Below are 27,229 nucleotides of genomic sequence, written 5' to 3'. Positions count from 1 at the left end.
GAGAACAAATCAGATAAAATTGAATGTATTGTGAAAGTGAACTGACCTTTTCATGTTGTGTAGGTAACAATTTAATATTTTATCAAGTCTCCTTGAGCTTCACGGCACAGTCTAAGACGGGTAGGCATACTTCCTATCAGAGAGGTTAGCGTCTCGTGAGTTATGCTGTCCCAGTATCGGACCACTTCTCTCTTCATGTCTTCAATTTTTGTCAACCCCTTTTGATTCACACATTCCTTCATCATCCCCCAAATGTTCTCAATGGGATTTAAGTCAGGACTATATGCAGGAAATGGTAATGCAGTCACATTTTTCTCCTGAAACCACTGCTTGGCATGTTTTGCGGTGTGTTTAGGATCATTATCTTGATGCAAAATCCAGTCATTTCCATAAAACACATGTGCACCTGGAAGGAGAAAATTATCTAATATGTTAGTGTAGCGTTGACTTGTCAGATTTCCTTCAAACACACACAGCGGGGTCGTTCCTAATAAGGATATCCCTCCCCATACATGAAACTTTGGGCTGTATTTAGGTCGTCGATACAACGGTGCTGACGCAGACTTTGTCCATATTTTCACATTATTGGGATATACCCATATTGAGCTTTCATCAGTAAAAATCACATTTTCCCAGTCAAAGTTTTCATGTGCCAAACACCACTCAACACGCCTGTCTTTATGTTCTTGTTTCATGAGAGGAGAAGGAATTCCAGTCTTTTTCTCCCATCCAAGATCAATCAAATTTCTTCTAACTGTAGATTTTGATACAACTGTTGATCCCCTTTCTATCATTTCATACCTGATGTTGGAGATGCTTGCCATTTGCTTTTTAGACGCTAAAATTCCCAGCCGGACGCGATCTGGGAAGTCCAATTTTCTGGGTCTCCCTGCTCCTTTCTGGTGCCCCAAATCCTTTCCCTCTTTAAAATTCTTCCTAATCCTATACACAGTAGAAAGAGGAGTTCCTGTTCTCTCTGCCAATGTATTTACATCATCAATTCCTTGATTACACAACTCAAAAATCAACCTTCTTTTATCTTCAGCAGACATTGTTGACAGTGCTGAGGAAAATGACGTCTGCGACAAATTCAGGGGAGGTAACTCTAATTGTACTATACCCAGTAGGCCAAGATGAGTTACCTCCCTTATACCATTACTAAGTTTTAAGTATCAGTGAATCAGTTGAGGTGTTAGGATAGCTCAAAGTAAGAAGAAAAATTCTCAATAATTATGAACCAGACTGTATAACCCTTACTCTTTGTTCCTTGTATACCTCTCCTTCTGCCAATCTTCACCAGACTGATCTATTTATTTATTTAGATTTAGATTTATTTGACCAATTAGCAAAATCCTGTATCATAATTGGTGATTTCAATGGACATAACCCACTATGGGGTAAGTCCTGATACCCACAGTAAAGGAAAAGTTCTTGAAGAGTTTATATCTTACAATAATTTGAGTACATTCAGTGATGGCTATGACACATATTTACATCCTGCAACGGGAACATATTCTTCCTTAGACCTGTCACTCACTGATTCAAACGTTTATAATGAATTTGAATGGTCAGTTCATAATGATCTTTGTGGCAGTGACCATTTCCCAACAGTACTTACAGCAATTAACCCTTCCGATGATCCGCCTGTAACAAGATGGATTTTTTCAAAGTCCATTTGGTCCTTATTGCATGCCACCTGCATTGAAGAGCTTAAGTCAGACCTTTTCATGGATGTACGTACCTGATCCAGTTAAAATGTTCTCGGACAAATTAGAACATATAGCTGATGAAAATATTCCTATATAAGTCCTCTGTAAAGCTGCACACCCGTAAACCATGGCTTAATCATGAATGCAAACAGGCTAGGAAAAAGAGGAAGAAAGCCAAGAAATATTTTCGCCTTCATCCTACTGTACATAACTTAAATGATGTAAAAATCAGCTACGTTAAGGCTAAACGAACGTTTCAACACATTGAACGTCATACGTGGAAAAGAACGTTTCCAAAATAAATTCCCGTACTCCTACGTCAAGGGTATGGAATATGATGCAAAAATTTAAAGGCAAGGGTTCCAAATGCAGTAGTATTCGGCATCTCAAAAATGCTAATAACATACTAACTGAAAAATCTGATACTGCAAACAAGTTGGTGAAACTTTGGCTAAACATTCGTCCTCCTCAAATTATCATCCACAATTCCAGACAAACACACCAAGAAAAGAAAACAGCGAATTTTGATTCTAATAATTATGATGATTATAATGAGGCATTTTCATTACATGAACTTCATGCTGCGCTATCACAGGCTCACGATACTGCAACAGGACCTGATGATACCCATTACCAACTCCTAAAACACTTGCCTGAATCCTGTCTCGAAACGTTACTTGGCATTTTTACCATATTTGGATAACGCAACATTTTCCCCCTTCATGGCGAAAAGCCATATTTGTTCCTACTGCAATGCCTGGCAGGGATCATACAGATCCATCAAATTATCGACCCATTTCCTTAACTAGTTGCGTTTGCAAAACCATGGAGCGAATGGTAAATAATCGCTTATTTTGGTTTTGGGAAACCAACAATCTGATCACTGAGATACAATGTAGTTTGCGTAAAGACCGAAGCACAAAGACCGAAGCACAACTGACCACGTGGTTCTTTTGGAATCATTTGTTAAAAATTCTTTCATTAGAAAACAACATGCAGTATCAATCGTTTTTTATTTTGAAAAAGCTTATGATACTACTCGGAAGCATGGTATTTTTAAAGATTTACATTCTTTGGGGTTGAGAGGTCGCTTGCCTCAATTTATATCTATTTTTTTAACTGACAGACAGTTTCAAGTACGTGTGGTTTCAACCGTCTCAGACTACTTTCATCAAGATCAGGGTGTTCCACAAGGCAGTATTTTGTCTGTGACCTTATTTAGTATTAAAATCAATAGTCTGTCTAAGGTTGTAAGTGATTCAATAGATGGATCACAATTTGTGGATGATTTTATTGTTTCTTGTAGAGGTGGAAATATGCATACAATAGAGCGGCAATTATAAATTTGTCTCAATAAAATTGAAAAATGGTCACTTGAAAATGAGTTTAAATTTTCTATAACAAAAACAAATTGTTTGCATTTCTGCAGAAAGTATAAACCGCATAAAGGTCCAGTATTATTGTTAAATGGCACTCCAATCAAAGTAGTAAAGGAGGCCAAGTTCTTGGGGCTTATTTTCGACTCACGTCTAACTTTTCTACCCCACATTAAATCCCTTAAACCTAAAAGCCTGAAAGCAACATCAAAATACTTGATTCTATCCACCATCAAGGTCTAAGACTTTGTCTTGGGTCATTTAGAACCTCTCCTATTGACCGTCTTTACGTCGAGGTCGGTGAGCCATCTCTTACTCAACTACGTATAAAAAACTCTCCTTACAGCATAAAACAAAACTATACTCTAATGAGGCCAACCCTGCATTTAACTGTCTTTTATTCCTCTTTATGAGGATCTATACAATAAAAAGTCTTCTCTAGTTTCGCCTCTGGGAGTAAGAGTGAAACCTTTTCATTCTGCTGGCGGCATTGAGCTAGCCAATATATCTCCTTCCCGTCTTCCCGTCTTCCCGTCTTCTTTCGTCTCCTCCTTGGCAGCTAGTTAGACCCGAAGTTGACACTGACGAGGTTTAAAAAACGGAAACAAGTGAAGTACAATATCAACAAGAACACAGTCAATTAAAAATTAACTATAGTACATACAAATCTTTGTTTACGTCCAAGGATGGTGGCGCATCAGATTACCGGATAACCGTTTTATTTTCACAGCGGAAGCAAACGCTATATTAACGGCTCTTAAATATACTGAAAGACATCCTCGACATAAACAGTGTATAACCTACTCAGACTCTCTTTCTTGCCTCCAGGCTATTAAAAACCTGCCATGTAAACGTCGATTTTTAATAGAAATTATAGAATTGTATAATGATCTTGCTACTGGTCAATACGACATCGTGTTTTGTTGGTTACCAAGCCATGTAGGCATTTCTGGTAGCACAATGGCTGATCTTGCTGCCAAGGCAGCACTCAACAAATCTGTGACACCACTTATTCTATACTCTGATTATAAAGTTACAATTAGATCGTATATCCGTGATCTGATGCAAAAGAAGTGGGACACCCAAGTGGGTGGAAATAAATTACATGCAATAAAACCTTATATTGGGTATACCCACTTAGGTTGTCAGTCCAGATTTGAAGAGGTCATTTTGCGGCGATGTCGTATTGGCCATACGAGATATACTCATGAATACCTTTTGAAAGGCGAGGATCCTCCGTTCTGCATCCCATGTGATGAAAGAATCACAGTCAAGCATATCCTGCTTGACTGTGTTGAGTATTCCATCACACGGGATCAGTATTTTAATTCACGAACCATGAAGGATCTTTTTAGCAATGTTAGTCCTCGTTTAATCATTGCATTTTTATAGGAATTAGATTTGTTGAATGAATTGTAAATACATAAAGTATTTTATGATTGGAAGATTAAATTAGTAACTCAAATCGTCAGTGGCTGTACCCTCAAAGCGGGTTAAAGAACTGTAAAAACATTGTCCTCATGAGAGGGTATTTAAGTCCCAAAACATTTGATGTAAATTTAAGTTTTCCAGGTGTTTAATCGTAGAATAAGTGTTCTTTTATTGTATGGCTAGATTTGTCTAAATTGCTAACAGCAGAAGGGATGGTGTAAATCCAACTAGAGTCCATGCAGGAAGCAAATGTACTTTAAGTCCCCATGGTCCTTAGTAAGGTGTTGTACCTTCAGTTCTGGGCACCCTATAGTTCATTTTTATACTCTATTGTCCTCTATAGATACATTGTTTTAGGTCTAACCACTAGTGTTACACTTTACTCTGTGATATACTAGTTAGTTTTACTGTCCTTCGTTGACAGGTTTTTACAATGTATGTGCTATTAATTTATTTGTATTTTTATAATTAATCGTACTCGTCACGATATTTCTGCAATGATGCCGATGTGACGTTAAATATTAACTCACTCACTCACTCGTGGATGGTTCTCAAAGTCAATGAAAAAGACTCTTTTTGAAGAAAATGATAATATACTGAGGGCTGCAAGGGCGTGCACATATTTCAAACAGCCGGCCCGATGCAATAACAATCGGCGCTAGGCCTCCGGGCCGGCGATTATTTCGAACGCTGCAGCGTTGTGTTGGTAGAATATGGGCCCAGCGACCACTGCGTGGAATTAGCCTCCACATTGCAACATCGTAGGAACCTTCTACAGTGATCATTACCACATCGCTGTTTATTGGTACAGTATCATTTTGCTGATAAAACACGCGTGTATTGCAGTGTGCTTCAACTTTCATCAAGAGTTTTTATTACTTTTTATTTTTTTTTTGAACAAACACAACCTGTGTACTTTCTTTTGTTCGTCAGTTTGTTCTTATATTCGGAGGCCTTCATATCATTACGTCAAAAGCGTGAATGAAGTAAACAGTCCAAAGGTACATTATGATTTTTCTAGATTTTCTTCAAAGACAAATATGATTTCTGAGGCACTCTATGATAAATATTTGATTGCTAATCTAAAAAGGTTCTTTTATCTACTGAATTTAACGCCGAAGTATTTATTATTGTCATTTTCGATATTTACCTGATACAAATATAACCAAATGATTGGGGTGGCCCGCTTTAAAGGAAGAGAGCTATTCTGACGATATATCGTAGTATCGATAATACTGATACTTTATCCAACGATAAATGAATCGATACTTTTTCGTATCGTGATGCGTATCTTTAACCTTCAAATTGTTACTTTTCACTAGAAATTGACTTTTATGTCAATATTTACATGGTTACTTGACATAAAATATACATTTTGAAAGAAAATAACTAAAGTTTGCATACCGTGATGTGCATCGAATCGAAGCATATCTTTCCAAGATATCGCAATATGTATCGTATCGTCAATTTTCGGTATCGTAACACTTTTAATTTATAGACACAACTGATCTATTTGCATAATTTGTACTAACTGGAAAAAATTACCCATAACATCACATTTTACTCTATGTCATAACACTTTAAAGAAAGGTACATGCCTTGTAAACGAATGCTGAAAGGCGAACCACTACAACGCGGTTTTCTTCGTCATCCAGACACATGTAATAGTACTTTCGTTTTCGATTTCAGGGGTTGAAAGACAGGATATTTAACCTCAATTACACTTTTTAAAACAACTGAACCTAGCACAATAAGTATGTATATCATATAGATCCTATTTTAGGAAATGATAGCATCCACTTTCGACTGACGAACAATACCGAAATGGAAAGTAAGAAATATTCGAACAATGATTAATATGTTAATAACCAAGAGGACGTTTCCGTAAAAAAATTAAATCGTAACCAAAATTTGAAGAAAACAAACTATTACCAACATAAGTAACGTAGGCTTACATACTTTCAATATCAGGCGTCTTGAGAGACAGTGCAGACACGTTACATTGAAGCACTGTTTCTGACGTGTGAAACAGCCTTCTCTGCTCCATCTACACCCGAGACTGACCATATTCGTGCGCAGTATCTGTTCTGCAAAAAAGAGAGAGTACATGTGAGAATATATATAGCTAACATGGCAAGTTCAGTGATTCGGCGGTTGTTAGGCTGATCTGAGGTGAAACATGTGGCTGATCTGGTCAACAGAAAAGGATAGAACCTGTCCCTCCGCTGCTACGACGCTGGCTTCTCTACGTGGTGGGCAGTGGTAAGGAACGACGGCCTGATCATTGGCGAGTCTGGCTCTACTGACATTGGTTCAAAATATCACTCATCCCTGCTTTCCCAATATACTGTAGTAGCACTCTACCGTCATACATTCCTGTCCCCAATCGCCAGAAATAGCGTTAGCCTCAACTTTCGGCCTTCAAACTTCAGACTTGACTAAGGAATACTGACTAAGGTATTGACTAGAAAAACATCACCTAGTTATTTAAATCGTATAGTATGATTGAACAGATGAAAGTACTGGTAAACACATATAAGATGATCCACAACCTGACAAATGACCCCAATTTGCATACTTGGGAACGCCCCACAGAACGATCCACTTGAAACAAGAGGGAAACAGGTTGTTTGATAAATATCAGAACAGAACAGAACAGAACAGAACAGTTTATTCTCGGAGAAGACCCACCTACGGTGGTACATGTGAAAACATTGTGAATGGAAATGTATCTTCAATCAAGATGGCGTATAAAACATCTCATAAATTGAAGTGCAATAACTACAATCTGAGCATGCTAGAAAGAGTATTCAAAAACTTAGAGAGGTTTTTAATGTGTTTTGTTTTCTGTACTGAGAATAGTTTTTTTAGTTTGAATGCATTTGGCCATTTATAGAAGTATTCTGGGATGTGCATCACCCGCTGTTGGAGAAGAACTTCGCATTTAAAAAGGTAATGGAATTCGTCCCCAACAGACGGAGAATCACAAAGTTTACAAAGTCTATTTTCTTTTGGAGTATTGGACCAGCGTCCGGTTTCGATGGGTAGATTATGGTTAGACAGCTTGAATTTGAGAATCGGTATATATATTTCTTTAGGAAGAAACAGATAGTTATCAAATAATATAGTGTCTTTAACAGTTTGATAGAATTTACCTTTGGAACTGGAGGACAGTTCAAAATGCCAATATTGTAGATACTGGTTTTTTAATGTTAATTCTATTTTAGATACCAAGTATTCATTTGAGCAAAGAAAAGGGTTTTTGTATATTTCTGAAAGTCCACAATTATCTAAAATATATTTAACATGTTTAAACCATTGTAATTGGTTTACAACGTTCGGTAAAGATGATGTTACAAAGTTATATAACATAGTTGACAGTTTCATATTGAGTGGGTTTATAGCTATTTTATGACAGAGTGAGATAATTCTTTTATATATTTTAATGTATAGAGGATATCTTCCAAATTCTCCATATACCATATAGTTGGGAGTTGAGTTTCTAAGACCACTGGCGCATTTTAGAAATTTCAAATGTGTTTTTTCAATTAACAATAAGCTTTCATAACCCCATATTTCTGAACCATACATTAATATGGGAGCTATCATTGTGTCGAAAGCTGACATCAAACAGTCTAAAGGTAGATTCAAATTACGTGCTCTTTTCAGAAGAGAGAACATTGCTTTAGTTGCATTTTCTACAAGACTTTTGATTGCATTTACAAATCGTCCATTACGGTGAAGCTTGATACCAAGGTAAGTATAGCTATCAACAATTTCGATTGGTTCGCCCCCGTAAGTAAAATGTAGTTTCTTTTCGAGTTTTTGGGAAGGGCCACTACCGAATACAACGATTTTGGTTTTAGAGAGATTTACTTTTAACCTCCACTGACTACAGTAGTCATAAAATGAATTCAGAGACAACTGCAAATCATTGGGATTGTCATTTACCAAGACAGCATCATCGGCATATAGTAAAATTATAAATTTTATCCAAACAGTGATGTTCTTTTCAGCAGATTGTTCAAAATTAATACCTGTACATCCTTGACTGTAAAGGTGTGATTCGATGTCATTTATGAATAGTGAGAATAATAAAGGGGAAAGATTTTCACCCTGTCGCACCCCTGTGTTGCATGGGAAGTACGAGGTTATATGGTTACCAAACATAACAGCCGATTTTATGTTATGGTACATATTTTTAACAATGGTTAGTATTTTACCATTTATGCCATATTTTAGTAATTTATGCCATAGTCCAGCTCGCCACACTGTGTCAAAGGCTTTTGTGTAATCAATGAAAACACAATACAATTTTTTTTTGACAACTTAAGGATTTCAAATATCGTGTGTATTGCAAATAAATTGTCACAAGCCGAGAAACCTTTTCGAAACCCAGACTGTGATGGAGAGAGGATACTATTTATCTCAACAAAATGTGTAAGTCTCGTGTTTAAGATACTTGTGAAGAGTTTTCCAAAGCAACTTAGTATAGTTATGGGTCTGTATGAATTGGGTTCCTTTGGGTCACCTTTCTTCTTATAAATAGGTTTGATTGCACCTTTAAGCCAACAGTCTGGGACGATTCCAGAATCTAAAATCAGATTAAAGAAACTAGTTAGGAGTGGTATTAATTTTTCAGACGCATCGATTAAGAAATCATTTTCTACTAAGTCTATTCCCGAGGCTTTGTTACGCTTCAAGTTTTTAATGGCAGAGGCAATTTCATCACTTCTGATTACATCATTAAGAATATGTGTATCAAATATAGGATCATCAGTATCCTCATTATCAAGAGGGATATGATCATTACAATTCGTTTCATTAACTGTTTTAAAATACTCGTAAAAATTTTCTAAGCTAGGTGATATGTCTGTTTTCACATTTTCTCGCCTGTTTAGAATCTTCCAGTAATCTTTTGGAGAATGTTTTCTTTTACTACGAAATTGTTCAGCTGTTTCTTTAGAGAATAATTTAATATGTTTATCCATGCATTTTTATAAGCACGGGACGATTCATAAAATCTTTCTTTATTAAATGGAGTTCTAAATTTCTTAAACACATTTTTAGCTTTATGGAATTTTCTACGCATCTTCCTACATTCAGAGTTGAACCAAGGTTTGTCTTTTCTGCCTGTTTTCGTCTTAGGGGAGTTAGCATAAGTCTTCCTAATACCAAATGTTTCACGTGCCGCATCAACTAATACCAGCGCCAAGTCAGAGGCGATGTCATTTACAATATCTGGGTCAGCCCCTTCCTCACACGCCAACTCAGTGCGTCTATGTATATCTGTTAACTTTTCGGAATTCACATTGTGGCAAAAGGTATTCGACTTTTCAATATCATAATGTTTTGGCCTATTTCTTTGTGGGCTTTTCTCCGTTACTGGGTTACTGGCAGGTTTTGGTGTATTGCTACAGCTGTGAAGTGCGAAGTGAATAGGACAATGTACATCTGAGTAAAGAGGTGAGAATTCAAAAACTTCGAAATCTTTGTACAATGATAGACAGGGAGGGGATGTAACAATATAATCAATTACAGACTTGTTTTTACATGTTGCCTTGCCTGTTTCCTTATCTTTATCTATTCGCCCATTACAAATAAACATGTTTAAATTTCTACACAATTCTCTATCAATCTATATCCAAAATTATTTGCTGTGCCATTGTCTTGAGTAATTCTATCATATGGGAGGTGTAAGTTATCTAGAACATTTTCTGGGTTTATGTCGTTTTTCATTTCGTCTAAGTCCATATCGGGGCGGTGGGGTAGTGTAGTGGTTAAGGCGTTCGCTCGTCACGCCGAAGACCCGGGTTCGATTCCCCACATGGGTACAATGTGTGAAGCCCATTTTCTGGTGTCCCCCGCCGTGATATTGCTGGAATATTGCTAAAAGCGGCGTAAAACGTAACTCACTCACTCACTAAGTCCATATCAAATTCATCGACAATATGTTTATCTATCGACAAATAATCCTTCATATTACTGGTCCGAGCATTAAAATCACCCATGAGGGTGGCATAATCACTAATTGAAAGGTAATATAATAGTGACTGTTCTATTTCGTTAAAAGCATCATTATTTACATATTTAGATCCTTCAGGTGGAAGATATACAATGCCAATATAGATGTCTTGATCAATGTGAAACACTTGCCTGTCAAGTTTTATCCATAAGATGAATTTATAGTCATTTTCTAAAACTGTGACATGTTTTTCATATTTATGTTTTATAGCAACTCCTATTCCACCAGACTTTCTGGCTGCATTTAGTCTGTGTTTTAAGCATATTCTATATCCTTCTAATTTTATATCATCAAAGCAGTCTGTTTTAGTTTCTTGAAACCCTATTATGTCATGATCTTCCAAGAGCTTAACAAATTCATCATACTGAAGTCTTTTTCTAAGGCCACATACATTCAAACTTAAAAAGTTCATAATAGTGTTATAATTTTCAGATTCATCAGGAGCATCATCATCATCATCATCATCATCATCATCATCAGTATCATCATTATCTGCAGCATATGCACTATTAACAGTATTTACATCTTTGGCACCATTACAATCATCATCATCATCATCATCATCATCATCATCATCATCATCATCATCATCATCATCATCATCATCATTGTTTGTTGTTTTGTTATCAATTGTTATTGTTGATCCATTGTTCATAGAGTTCTGCATATCAACAGAAATGGCTGTGTGTGTATTTGGGTCATCTACATCAAAGTCAACATCATAAATATATACATTTGATTTCAAAGAGGAATTTGTAACATAAGGTTTGTATATAGGTAACATTGATTTATTGAATGGAATGTCATTGTTAGCTATACTATTACCACTTCTTGTTGTTGGTCCATTGTTCATATTAAGACTATCACACTTTTTAAATGGATTAACTAGTTGTTCATTACAGAAAGATTGGAGTGATGGTTGTATTACCTTTCTGTCACTGTACTTATCTAAATGTACAAGTTTCCTGGGATATTTATCACTTTGTTGGGAGTAATTTGTATTTGAAGTCTTACAGAATAAATCAGAAGTATTATTGTCAGAGCTGTGGTTACAGTTTTTGTTGCATCTGTCCTTGTCAGTTAATGGTTTGTAACACTTAGGGTTACATCCATGGACAGTATGCGAATATTGACCACCGTGCCTGTCCTAAGGTATTCTGTGGGTAGGAGTGCCCGATGAAGTTGGGAGTCTATAAGGGGGCGGGTTTGACACATGTTGGAGCTTTCTGTCTACATAGAGTTTATCTATGACAATATACGCCTGTTTGCCTTGTCTCTTCGCGTCTCTCAGTAGAGGCATGAGTACATCCCGTCGATACTTGCCGATTTCATCCGGAAACTGCTCCATAATACTGAACGGTTTACCTTTCAATCGTCGTGCAGCTGATTTTACTGTGTCCCTCTCTCGTGTGTAAATAAACTTGGCAATCATAGCTCGCGGTCTGGTGGCACCACCTTGTTGTTTTTTGTTGCCGATCCTATGAACCCGCTTGAACTTCATGTCATCAGCGTCAGGTTGAAGATGTTCCTTGATGAATTGTTTCAACACATTCTCACAATGTTCTGTTGTTCTGTTTCAGGGATTCTGTTTCAGGGATTCCAGTAAAAATTAGATTATCACGCATGGATCTGCATCTGAGATCTACTGTGTATTCTCTAAGGATAAGGTGATCTTCTCTCAAGCGTGAAATATCAGAGGACTATGCACTGACCTGGCTACCTAGTGATTGTAGGTCCGCTTCCATGTTTACTTTGTCAGCGTTCCACTGATCGAAGCCATCACTCATGAATCGTGAGCCTGCCTCAACTTCAGCTAATTTAGTTTTTATGTCATCAATTTCCTTGACTTTGAGCTCAAGCTTGGACATGTTTACTTTGATTGTGTTAACATCATGTTCAATAGCATCCAACTTTGCAAGTCTGGCATCCATTTGTTCCAATTTAGCTAAGATGACCGCCGTGTCGGGGTTATGCTGGGTTTGTTGTGGGTGGGGGTAAGGGTGTTGATACTGACCTTGATTATGCATATACATTGGAGTGAAAGGTGGCGATGTATAGACCGTATCCAGAGACTTTCTCACAGATTCACCGACGTTCATATCTGCTTGGCGTTTGCTTGCCGGTGTGTGTCCTGTATTCGTGTCAGACTCGGTCGCACTTGTCGAGGACGATGACTTCTTTTTTCTTTTGTTATCTTTTTCGGGGTTTGATGTTTTAGGCATGTTAAACGTACCTTGGTGTCACGTGATGTGTCATTTTGCGGGATAATATTGTGTAATCAAAGCCTTATAAGAGCTATAGTGATGAGCACATGAAAAAGCAAACCTTCTCCCGCCATCTTGATCACGTGAGAAGTTAATTTCCCCCTTGCGTTTCACGCATGAATTGTTATAGCACACTCGATTTGGGAGCAGGTACAATCCCAACGAATTTAATCAACACAATATACTGAGCAAATATGTTCAGGACCACCGATCCATTTCACAAAGCAAATGACATTTTCCTGGGTTTTTTTTAACAAAATTGTTGTGTGTGTTTTTAACGCTATATAAACTTTGTACAAATTGCGGGCTGTACACCGGTCGAAATCATCAAGTTTGTAACTACAAGTTTTGGGTTTGCGTAACTTGGTGGGAGTGATAAATGTAGGTCCACTCGCACTCCTACCACCTTCAGCCTTAATGCGCTTCAAAGTTGCCGTTGTGAGTCCAGTAGCAAGGCTACTTTGTAAAAGAGAATCTGCTTTGGCTGCACAATTTTTGTCCATATACATGATAACATTGTATGCTATCTCCCTTGCCCGAGAATGAACTATTTGCCCATGTTTTCCTAACTTGGACATTTTTTACTACAACTGAAATCTGTTTCACAGTATTGACACAGGTGTAAAACAGTAGCGAGACAGGTGTTAATCAGTAGCGGTGTTGATTTCATGTCACGGTTAGCATGTACTGCACATGCACAATCGTCAAGCTACTTGTAGCAGCCACGTGTACTCGCCCAATTCGTTGTACCGCCTCTCTTGTCACAAATGCGTTTAGTGCGCGGGATCATCTAATATGTGTCTAGCAGTAGGTGAGTATGGATTTACAGCGGTTTTAAGCAATTTCTGCAATATCACCAGAAATGGGCTTTACACACTGTACCAACCACTAGGCTGTCTCCCAAGATATAGAAACAGAGTTTGGAAGGTTTGTCAGCTGTCACGTGACATAAACTGCGTTACTCTCCGATGTGTAAACATGGCATGAAACATTCAGGGCGATTTCCTGAAAACGATCCCATATCTGTGGCTGATTCCTTAATATAATATTATTTTTTACTGAACGGTAAAGAATCACTTCAGCATAACAAGAGCAGTTCTGGGTATATATCTAGGTATATATTATAAGGTGTTTATTTGTTGAATGGACCACACAGCCAACAAGAAAAATTATTCGTAAAGTTTATAGAGTTACCTGTCTGGTTCTTTTGCTTTGTTTTCACAAACATAAACATCAATCAACGATTTGGCAACATAAACTAGTAAAACATATATAGCTCTTGTGTAGGATGCAGGGCCAAAACACAGTTTATTTTTAGATGAAGTTGTCGGCCTGTATATAGACTACCTTAAGTGTTATGTCAAAGGATGTAAAAGTTGCTTCCAAGTTTTCAAATGGGGAAAAGGATGCCTTTGGTGTGATCCGCTCAACAAGACTGTCCTCGTGACTCAATCTCCTCTTCCTCCTGGAAGGACATGCACATGACGGAATCCTGGCGGTGTCATTTCGGCTATATATTGCTTCATCCCCTGCCTCTTGAAGCTAAGTTTCAGTTAAGAATAAAACATCAATGTCATATTCAGTAAGCATGTCAGCTATTTCTGTGGATTTATTTTTGGAAAACTGAACATTCCAGAACACAGCATTGAGTAAACAGTTTGAACTATTACTGGTTTTGTTTTGTATGCATTCGTGGTTAGTTGCATGGACTGTACATAGATTGTTCACTTCCCGTCCAAATCTACAACATCTTTTTCTTATTTTCCCCTTCACATATAATGTGTTTATAATGGCTGGCGGACGATGAAGTTGGTGTACTGATTGTCTGATTGACAATTGCATATCTCAGGAGTACACGGGTGGCTGATTGGTCACCATTGTTCCATCCTCTCACGCTCTTGTCTTACTATCAGAGCATGGATACTGATCAGCAAGACATTTGAGATCACAGAGAAACACAAACAACATAAAACTACCCATAGCTTTCCTAATCATGCACTTACTTTTTCAACCAGGTGTGAAGGGCTACGTGACAAATTCCGAGGGCAACGGACGACCAGGACATCCTGTTACAGGTTTATTTTTACAATCCAGCATATGCTTTTCGCATTCATGTAGCAGTATGTTTGTGTGTAGTATATTGTTAGATTTTAAATCATCATCATAGTAAACTTATATGAAGTAAATTAATAACCTAAACCAAAATATTTAATGACATAAACCTAAGCATGTAACATTTAATTTCCTGAAATACCTGTGTTAACTCCAGCACTTGGATAGTGTAGCCTCTTTATTGTATATAGGTTCCTGGGTATTGTCACTTGGGCAGTCACGGGCTTGGCCTGTGATTGGGGTTTTATTGTTCTCTGGGGTCACGTGATCGTTTTAGTCATGTGCGGTCAAACTTCAAACTTATGGCTCATCAGCAGACTATTTCTCCCTTCTGCCAGTGAGCACATGTTCTGCGCGAGGGAACATAGGGTAAGTTAATGTATTACTTTTTCTGGAATCTTAGGTTGACCATTATGTATTTTAGGCCTTGCTATATATGTAGCATTTTAGTAAGTAGTGTATTATGTTGTATGGTAGTGTTTATTCAACTTACCCGTGTACTTGATAGAGGTATAGACAAAGTGTATTGCACAGGATATAAATTTACATTTTGCGTGTGTAAACGGGTTAGAAGTATCTTTTATACCATGTATGTATTTCCGGAAGTGTATAACATAATCTGTACATGCTAAGAATGAAGATTTTATGGATATCAACTTCTTTATTATGAGAACACAACGTTTCGGAGTTAATGCTTACTCCTTCATCAGGTGATTGAGAATGGGGTACAGAGCTATATTTGTATGTACAGGTAAAACAATAACAAAGTAAGAAGTGGAGTGAATTAACGAAAGCTGGAAGCCAGTATAAACAAGCACTGATAGGAAGCTGACAGGTATGATAACAATGATGGAGGCCAATGGTATTACAGATGAAAGGATATGTATACATAACACGGGTAGGGGATAAGGACGATGTACATGATTGGGGATAAACTATGGAAGTGAATGGTGATACATCACGCATGATTGGATGAGGTTTACATAGCACATGATTGGGGATTAAGGCGGTGTACATGATGACTGCATGAGGCTTGATGAGCATGTTTACATGAGGGTGATGTACAAACACAAGTTGATAAGGATGTACACAGGTAGATTGTCTATACATGAATTACATAGAATGTACACAGATAGATGAGATTAATTTATCAATAAGTCCCAGGCACTTGGAAGGTACGCTCCTTGGTCATGGTTGATTGCTGGTTTGCGTCTCCGGATCTCGATGGCCTCTTGTAGTTTCCTTTAGCGCCAGTTGCTATGTAAACATCATCCAATCATGCGTAATGTATCACCATTTACTTCCATAGTTTATCCCCAATCATGTACATCGTCCTTATCCCCTTTCCGTGTTATGTATACATATCCTATCATCTGTAATACCATTGGCCTCCATCATTGTTATCATAACCGTCAGCTTCCTATCAGTGCTTGTTTATACTGGCTTCCAGCTTTCGTTAATTCATTCCACTTGTTACTTTGTTATTGTTTTACCTGTACATGTAAATATGTCTCTGTACCCCATTAAGCATTAACTCCGAAACGTTGTGTTCTCATAATAAAGAAGTTGATATCCATAAAATCTTCATTCTTATGTATTTCACTTCTAAATGCCCTTCAAAGACCTGTACATGCTAGTGTTCCATAAACTTTATCATAAACATATATAGTATGTTAATCCAGCCTGCGTCCCTTTGAGGAAGTAATATATCTACGTGCATGCTCTTTATATAAAGGGTAATGTGATTTATCTAAAGGGATTTGTAACGCATATACAAATGAATTGTAAAGTGTTATAAATAACATGGTTACATTGTGTCTGTGCAGTGCCATGATATTTATGATTGAATTATGTATGTCTTAGAACAAATCTGGACTACCATTTACAAAAATATATCCCCTGAACCCCGCAAGCACTCGCTTGTGATTGAGAGAACATGAGTATTCCAGTTACATTCCCAAACTGTGTCAATGACGACCCATTGGAAAATTGATAAAACGGCAGAAGCCACACTTACACACTGTTATTAAACAAATCTACATATGTTAAAAATGTGATTCCAAGACCCGTTTCTTTCAGACGCGGGGACCATGGCACATTTTGGATTTGGTTTTGGTCCCTCCACACCCCCTTCTACTCGGACTTCAGTACACTGCTTCTCCGAGACACCGATGGGAGGAGTTCATGTCTGATGGTGGCTCTACAGTGTCTCCGCTTTTCGCGTAGCTCCCAGCCGATGAAACTATGGAGTAGGTTCGGTGTTAGGGCCTGACTGTCCAGTCAGGATGGTTGTTGTAGCAAGTTAGGGTTGGTACACTCTGTGTCCCCAGTGCTGACGGCCTTTGACTGGTAGTTTAGGCAGTTAGGGCGATAGGGCCTCCTCATGCATGCCCTGCATGATGCTGTCATAGAGATGGCATGATTTAGTGCTTACCCACCCTTAATTCATTCAATAGGTAGTTCCCCGAAACAGCAAGTCCCATATGGTCTCTCTGGGGGCAGTGTACTGGCCACCACCGCATAAAGTATTGCAATATTTCAGGTTGATATTCAGGTTAAATCGTGTTTTTCACGACCCAACATATTTGTTTTGCATTTAACATCTTTGTTAACATCATTCTATAGTTGTTGTTCCCCATTGTAAAACTACATTCATGCAGTCATAACATCTGTGATAAGTATGAATGATATAAACGATCTTTACCTTTATGAGTAGAACAGTCGTGCAGACATACAAAAATACATTTGCCATTCATTATATATGTAGTGAGCTTCAGTGATTTTAAACATTAAAGTTATCTTTTCGATTAGGACCATGGACATCATTATCTGGGGGAGGGGGGGGGGGGGGGTATGAACCATGAAGTCCCCAAGAGGCAGTGACGACTAAAAACAAGACAATCCATGGACAGAAGTGAACCAAGTGCCGAGTGATGGAGGAGGAGTGCCACGAAACCGACAGAGAACCAGCGAGGCAAGTGTTTCAATCTTTTGACATCATGTGCCAGTTACAACGTGCATTTCAGGATACAGATTTTTTCACAATTCCGTATACATGTATATACATACTTTTACCATTCATTACCTATATAGTAAGAATCAATGATTTTAAACATTAATTTATTCTTTATATATACAATTAGGACCGTGGACATCATCATCCTGCGCACAGAAATCGACCACAAAGTCCCCCAGAGGCAGTGATGACTACCAAGTAGACGCTCCATGGTCAAAAGTGAACCCAGGAGGGAGGGAGGACAAGTGCCATTAAGCCGACAGAGGACCAGGGAGGCAAGTGTTTCAATCTTTTCATATTCACCATGACATCATGTGCCAGTTACATCATGCACTTCAGAATGCAAATTTTTCCATAATTCTGTATACAGGTATATACATATTTTTGGCATTAATTACCTATGTTATCAACATCAATGATTTCAAACATTAATTTATTCTTTATATATACAAATAGGAACGTGGACATCATCATCCTGGGGGCAGAAATGGACCATGAAGTCCCCCAGAGGCAGTGACGACTGCCGAGAAGAACTCCATCGATAGAAGTGGACCAAGGAGGGTGGGAGGGAGGGAGGACGAGTGCCATGAAGCCGACAGAGGATCAGGGAGGCAAGTGTTTCAATCTTTTCATGTTCACCATGACGTCATGTGCCCGTTAGAACATGCAGTTCAGGATACAAATTTTTCCATAATTCTGTATACATGTATATACATCCTTTTGGCATTCATTATCTATGTAATCAATATCAATGATTTCAATCATTAATTTATTCTTTATATATACAATTAGGACCATGGACATCATCATCCTGGGGGCAAAAATGGACCCAGGAGGGAGGGACGATGGACCACTGCCACGAAGCTGACAGAGGACCACAAAGGCAAGTAGACATCAACTAACATCAGTTATTTCAAACATTAAACTTCTCATTATCTTTGCTCTCAGCACCATGGACATCATCATCCTGGGGGCAGAAATGGACCATGAAGTCCCCCAGAGGCAGTGACGACTGCCGAGAAGAACTCCATGGACAGAAGTGGACGAAGCTGACAGAGGACCACAAAGGCAAGTAGACATCAATTAACATCAGTTATTTCAAACATTAAACTTCTCATTATCTTTGCTCTTGGCACCATGGACATCATCATCCTGGGGGCAGAAATGGACCATGAAGTCCTCCAGAGGCAGTGACGACTGCCGAGAAGAACTCCATGGACAGAAGTGGACGAGGCTGACAGAGGACCACAAAGGCAAGTAGACATCAATTAACATCAGTTATTTCAAACATTAAACTTCTCATTATCTTTGCTCTCAGCACCATGGACATCATCATCCTGGGGGCAGAAATGGACCATGAAGTCCCCCAGAGGCAGTGGCGACTGCCGAGAAGAACTCCATGGACAGAAGAGGACCCAGGAGGGAGGGAGGACGAGTGCCACGAAGCCGACAGAGGATCAGGGAGGCAAGTGTTTCAATCTTTTCATGTTTACCATGATGTCATGTGCCCGTTACAACATGCATTTCAGGATACAAATTTTTCCATAATTCTGTATACATGTATATACATCCTTTTGGCATTCATTATCTATGTAATCAATATCAATGATTTCAAACATTAATTTATTCTTTATATATACAATTAGGACCATGGACATCATCATCCTGGGGGCAGAAATGGACCCAGGAGGGAGGGACGATGGACCACTGCCATGAAGCTGACAGAGGACCACAAAGGCAAGTAGACATCAATTAACATCAGTTATTTCAAACATTAAACTTCTCATTATCTTTGCTCTCAGCACCATGGACATCATCATCCTGGGGGCAGAAATGGACCATGAAGTCCCCTAGAGGCAGTGACGACTGCCGAGAAGAACTCCATGGACAGAAGTGGACAAAGCTGACAGAGGACCACAAAGGCAAGTAGACATTAATTAACATCAGCTATTTCAAACATTAAACTTCTCATTATCTTTGCTCTCAGCACCATGGACATCATCATCCTGGGGGCAGAAATGGACCATGAAGTGCCCCAGAGGCAGTGACGACTGCCGAGAAGAACTCCATGGACAGAAGAGGACCCAGGAGGGAAGGAGGGAGGGAGGGAGGACGAGTGCCACGAAGCCGACAGAGGATCAGTTAGGCAAGTGTTTCAATCTTTTCATGTTTACCATGACGTCATGTACCCGTTACAACATGCATTTCAGGATACAAATTTTTCCATAAATCTGTATACATGTATATACATCCTTTTGGCATTCATTATCTATGTAATCAATAGCAATGATTTCAAACATTAATTTATTCTTTATACATACAATTAGGACCATGGACATCATCATCCTGGGGGCAAAAATGGACCCAGGAGGGAGGGACGATGGACCACTGCCATGAAGCTGACAGAGGACCACAAAGGCAAGTAGACATCAATTAACATCAGTTATTTCAAACATTAAACTTCTCATTATCTTTGCTCTCGGCACCATGGACATCATCATCCTGGGGGCAGAAATGGACCATGAAGTCCCCCAGAGGCAGTGACGACTGCCGAGAAGAACTCCATGGACAGAAGTGGACGAAGCTGACAGAGGAACACAAAGGCAAGTAGACATCAATTAACATCAGTTATTTCAAACATTAAACTTCTCATTATCTTTGCTCTTGGCACCATGGACATCATCATCCTGGGGGCAGAAATGGACCATGAAGTCCCCCAGAGGCAGTGACGACTGCCGAGAAGAACTCCATGGACAGAAGTGGACGAAGCTGACAGAGGACCACAAAGGCAAGTAGACATCAATTAACATCAGTTATTTCAAACATTAAACTTCTCATTATCTTTGCTCTCAGCACCATGGACATCATCATCCTGGGGGCAGAAATGGACCATGAAGTCCCCCAGAGGCAGTGACGACTGCCGAGAAGAACTCCATGGACAGAAGAGGACCCAGGAGGGAGGGAGGGAGGGAGGACGAGTGCCACGAAGCCGACAGAGGATCAGGGAGGCAAGTGTTTCAATCTTTTCATGTTTACCATGACGTCATGTGCCCGTTACAACATGCAGTTCAGGATACAAATTTTCCCATAATTCTGTATACATGTATATACATCCTTTTGGCATTCATTATCTATGTAATCAATATCAATGATTTCAAACATTAATTTATTCTTTATATATACAAATAGGACCATGGACATCATCATCCTGGGGGCAAAAATGGACCTAGGAGGGAGGGACGAAGGACCACTGCCACGAAGCTGACAGAGGACCACAAAGGCAAGTAGACATCAATTAACATCAGTTATTTCAAACATTAAACTTCTCATTATCTTTGCTCTCGGCACCATGGACATCATCATCCTGGGGGCAGAAATGGACCATGAAGTCCCCAAGAGGCAGTGACGACTGCCGAGAAGAACTCCATGGACAGAAGTGGACGAAGCTGACAGAGGACCACAAAGGCAAGTAGACATCAACTAACATCAGTTATTTCAAACATTAAACTTCTCATTATCTTTGCTCTCAGCACCATGGACATCATCATCCTGGGGGCAGAAATGGACCATGAAGTCCCCCAGAGGCAGTGACGACTGCCGAGAAGAACTCCATGGACAGAAGTGGACGAAGCTGACAGAGGACCACAAAGGCAAGTAGACATCAATTAACATCAGTTATTTCAAACATTAAACTTCTCATTATCTTTGCTCTCAGCACCATGGACATCATCATCCTGGGGGCAGAAATGGACCATGAAGTCCCCCAGAGGCAGTGACGACTGCCGAGAAGAACTCCATGGACAGAAGAGGACCCAGGAGGGAGGGAGGGAGGGAGGACGAGTGCCACGAAGCCGACAGAGGATCAGGGAGGCAAGTGTTTCAATCTTTTCATGTTTACCATGACGTCATGTGCCCGTTACAACATGCAGTTCAGGATACAAATTTTTCCATAATTCTGTATACATGTATATACATACTTTTGGCATTCATTATCTATGTAATCAATATCAATGATTTCAAACATTAATTTATTCTTTATATATACAATTAGGACCATGGACATCATCATCCTGGGGGCAAAAATGGACCCAGGAGGGAGGGACGATGGACCACTGCCACGAAGCTGACAGAGGACCACAAAGGCAAGTAGACATCAATTAACATCAGTTATTTCAAACATTAAACTTCTCATTATCTTTGCTCTCAGCACCATGGACATCATCATCCTGGGGGCAGAAATGGACCATGAAGTCCCCCAGAGGCAGTGACGACTGCCGAGAAGAACTCCATGGACAGAAGAGGACCCAGGAGGGAGGGAGGGAGGGAGGACGAGTGCCACGAAGCCGACAGAGGATCAGGGAGGCAAGTGTTTCAATCTTTTCATGTTTACCATGACGTCATGTGCCCGTTACAACATGCAGTTCAGGATACAAATTTTCCCATAATTCTGTATACATGTATATACATCCTTTTGGCATTCATTATCTATGTAATCAATATCAATGATTTCAAACATTAATTTATTCTTTATATATACAAATAGGACCATGGACATCATCATCCTGGGGGCAAAAATGGACCTAGGAGGGAGGGACGAAGGACCACTGCCACGAAGCTGACAGAGGACCACAAAGGCAAGTAGACATCAATTAACATCAGTTATTTCAAACATTAAACTTCTCATTATCTTTGCTCTCGGCACCATGGACATCATCATCCTGGGGGCAGAAATGGACCATGAAGTCCCCCAGAGGCAGTGACGACTGCCGAGAAGAACTCCATGGACAGAAGTGGACGAAGCTGACAGAGGACCACAAAGGCAAGTAGACATCAACTAACATCAGTTATTTCAAACATTAAACTTCTCATTATCTTTGCTCTCAGCACCATGGACATCATCATCCTGGGGGCAGAAATGGACCATGAAGTCCCCCAGAGGCAGTGACGACTGCCGAGAAGAACTCCATGGACAGAAGTGGACGAAGCTGACAGAGGACCACAAAGGCAAGTAGACATCAATTAACATCAGTTATTTCAAACATTAAACTTCTCATTATCTTTGCTCTCAGCACCATGGACATCATCATCCTGGGGGCAGAAATGGACCATGAAGTCCCCCAGAGGCAGTGACGACTGCCGAGAAGAACTCCATGGACAGAAGAGGACCCAGGAGGGAGGGAGGGAGGGAGGACGAGTGCCACGAAGCCGACAGAGGATCAGGGAGGCAAGTGTTTCAATCTTTTCATGTTTACCATGACGTCATGTGCCCGTTACAACATGCAGTTCAGGATACAAATTTTCCCATAATTCTGTATACATGTATATACATCCTTTTGGCATTCATTATCTATGTAATCAATATCAATGATTTCAAACATTAATTTATTCTTTATATATACAAATAGGACCATGGACATCATCATCCTGGGGGCAAAAATGGACCTAGGAGGGAGGGACGAAGGACCACTGCCACGAAGCTGACAGAGGACCACAAAGGCAAGTAGACATCAATTAACATCAGTTATTTCAAACATTAAACTTCTCATTATCTTTGCTCTCAGCACCATGGACATCATCATCCTGGGGGCAGAAATGGACCATGAAGTCCCCCAGAGGCAGTGACGACTGCCGAGAAGAACTCCATGGACAGAAGTGGACGAAGCTGACAGAGGACCACAAAGGCAAGTAGACATCAATTAACATCAGTTATTTCAAACATTAAACTTCTCATTATCTTTGCTCTCAGCACCATGGACATCATCATCCTGGGGGCAGAAATGGACCATGAAGTCCCCCAGAGGCAGTGACGACTGCCGAGAAGAACTCCATGGACAGAAGTGGACGAAGCTGACAGAGGACCACAAAGGCAAGTAGACATCAATTAACATCAGTTATTTCAAACATTAAACTTCTCATTATCTTTGCTCTCAGCACCATGGACATCATCATCCTGGGGGCAGAAATGGACCATGAAGTCCCCCAGAGGCAGTGACGACTGCCGAGAAGAACTCCATGGACAGAAGTGGACGAAGCTGACAGAGGACCACAAAGGCAAGTAGACATCAATTAACATCAGTTATTTCAAACATTAAACTTCTCATTATCTTTGCTCTCGGCACCATGGACATCATCATCCTGGGGGCAGAAATGGACCATGAAGTCCCCCAGAGGCAGTGACGACTGCCGAGAAGAACTCCATGGACAGAAGTGGACGAAGCTGACAGAGGACCACAAAGGCAAGTAGACATCAATTAACATCAGTTATTTCAAACATTAAACTTCTCATTATCTTTGCTCTCAGCACCATGGACATCATCATCCTGGGGGCAGAAATGGACCATGAAGTCCCCCAGAGGCAGTGACGACTGCCGAGAAGAACTCCATGGACAGAAGTGGACGAAGCTGACAGAGGACCACAAAGGCAAGTAGACATCAATTAACATCAGTTATTTCAAACATTAAACTTCTCATTATCTTTGCTCTCAGCACCATGGACATCATCATCCTGGGGGCAGAAATGGACCATGAAGTCCCCCAGAGGCAGTGACGACTGCCGAGAAGAACTCCATGGACAGAAGAGGACCCAGGAGGGAGGGAGGGAGGGAGGACGAGTGCCACGAAGCCGACAGAGGATCAGGGAGGCAAGTGTTTCAATCTTTTCATGTTTACCATGACGTCATGTGCCCGTTACAACATGCAGTTCAGGATACAAATTTTCCCATAATTCTGTATACATGTATATACATCCTTTTGGCATTCATTATCTATGTAATCAATATCAATGATTTCAAACATTAATTTATTCTTTATATATACAAATAGGACCATGGACATCATCATCCTGGGGGCAAAAATGGACCTAGGAGGGAGGGACGAAGGACCACTGCCACGAAGCTGACAGAGGACCACAAAGGCAAGTAGACATCAATTAACATCAGTTATTTCAAACATTAAACTTCTCATTATCTTTGCTCTCGGCACCATGGACATCATCATCCTGGGGGCAGAAATGGACCATGAAGTCCCCCAGAGGCAGTGACGACTGCCGAGAAGAACTCCATGGACAGAAGTGGACGAAGCTGACAGAGGACCACAAAGGCAAGTAGACATCAATTAACATCAGTTATTTCAAACATTAAACTTCTCATTATCTTTGCTCTCAGCACCATGGACATCATCATCCTGGGGGCAGAAATGGACCATGAAGTCCCCCAGAGGCAGTGACGACTGCCGAGAAGAACTCCATGGACAGAAGTGGACGAAGCTGACAGAGGACCACAAAGGCAAGTAGACATCAATTAACATCAGTTATTTCAAACATTAAACTTCTCATTATCTTTGCTCTCAGCACCATGGACATCATCATCCTGGGGGCAGAAATGGACCATGAAGTCCCCCAGAGGCAGTGACGACTGCCGAGAAGAACTCCATGGACAGAAGAGGACCCAGGAGGGAGGGAGGGAGGGAGGACGAGTGCCACGAAGCCGACAGAGGATCAGGGAGGCAAGTGTTTTCAATCTTTTCATGTTTACCATGACGTCATGTGCCCGTTACAACATGCAGTTCAGGATACAAATTTTTCCATAATTCTGTATACATGTATATACATACTTTTGGCATTCATTATCTATGTAATCAATATCAATGATTTCAAACATTAATTTATTCTTTATATATACAATTAGGACCATGGACATCATCATCCTGGGGGCAAAAATGGACCCAGGAGGGAGGGACGATGGACCACTGCCACGAAGCTGACAGAGGACCACAAAGGCAAGTAGACATCAATTAACATCAGTTATTTCAAACATTAAACTTCTCATTATCTTTGCTCTCAGCACCATGGACATCATCATCCTGGGGGCAGAAATGGACCATGAAGTCCCCCAGAGGCAGTGACGACTGCCGAGAAGAACTCCATGGACAGAAGAGGACCCAGGAGGGAGGGAGGGAGGGAGGACGAGTGCCACGAAGCCGACAGAGGATCAGGGAGGCAAGTGTTTCAATCTTTTCATGTTTACCATGACGTCATGTGCCCGTTACAACATGCAGTTCAGGATACAAATTTTCCCATAATTCTGTATACATGTATATACATACTTTTGGCATTCATTATCTATGTAATCAATATCAATGATTTCAAACATTAATTTATTCTTTATATATACAAATAGGACCATGGACATCATCATCCTAAGGGAAAAAATGGACCTAGGAGGGAGGGACGAAGGACCACTGCCACGAAGCTGACAGAGGACCATCAGTTATTTCAAACATTAAACTTCTCATTATCTTTGCTCTCAGCACCATGGACATCATCATCCTGGGGGCAGAAATGGACCATGAAGTCCCCCAGAGGCAGTGACGACTGCCGAGAAGAACTCCATGGACAGAAGTGGACGAAGCTGACAGAGGACCACAAAGGCAAGTAGACATCAATTAACATCAGTTATTTCAAACATTAAACTTCTCATTATCTTTGCTCTCAGCACCATGGACATCATCATCCTGGGGGCAGAAATGGACCATGAAGTCCCCCAGAGGCAGTGACGACTGCCGAGAAGAACTCCATGGACAGAAGTGGACGAAGCTGACAGAGGACCACAAAGGCAAGTAGACATCAATTAACATCAGTTATTTCAAACATTAAACTTCTCATTATCTTTGCTCTCAGCACCATGGACATCATCATCCTGGGGGCAGAAATGGACCATGAAGTCCCCCAGAGGCAGTGACGACTGCCGAGAAGAACTCCATGGACAGAAGTGGACGAAGCTGACAGAGGACCACAAAGGCAAGTAGACATCAATTAACATCAGTTATTTCAAACATTAAACTTCTCATTATCTTTGCTCTCAGCACCATGGACATCATCATCCTGGGGGCAGAAATGGACCATGAAGTCCCCCAGAGGCAGTGACGACTGCCGAGAAGAACTCCATGGACAGAAGAGGACCCAGGAGGGAGGGAGGGAGGGAGGACGAGTGCCACGAAGTCGACAGAGGATCAGGGAGGCAAGTGTTTCAATCTTTTCATGTTTACCACGACGTCATGTGCCCGTTACAACATGCAGTTCAGGATACAAATTTTTCCATAATTCTGTATACATGTATATACATACTTTTGGCATTCATTATCTATGTAATCAATATCAATGATTTCAAACATTAATTTATTCTTTATATATACAATTAGGACCATGGACATCATCATCCTGGGGGCAAAAATGGACCCAGGAGGGAGGGACGATGGACCACTGCCACGAAGCTGACAGAGGACCACAAAGGCAAGTA

At 40.1% G+C, this 27,229-nt stretch overlaps 1 long non-coding RNA gene across 1 annotated transcript in view; it reads right to left on the bottom strand.

Annotated features, from left to right (window-relative positions):
- Positions 1-3,451: 3,451 nt before the first annotated feature.
- LOC137291691 (uncharacterized) overlaps positions 3,452-27,229 on the bottom strand; it is a 132,096-nt gene continuing 108,318 nt past the window's right edge. The window contains exons 2-3 of the long non-coding RNA XR_010957275.1: positions 6,476-6,603; positions 3,452-3,666 (exon numbers count right to left, since the gene is read on the bottom strand). This is a non-coding gene — a long non-coding RNA (uncharacterized lncRNA). The remainder of the gene's footprint in view (positions 3,667-6,475; positions 6,604-27,229) is intronic.

Source organism: Haliotis asinina, chromosome 7, assembly GCF_037392515.1.
Source record: "Haliotis asinina isolate JCU_RB_2024 chromosome 7, JCU_Hal_asi_v2, whole genome shotgun sequence".
Lineage (NCBI taxonomy): Eukaryota > Metazoa > Mollusca > Gastropoda > Lepetellida > Haliotidae > Haliotis > Haliotis asinina.
This window is presented reverse-complemented; position numbering and strand designations above follow the sequence as displayed.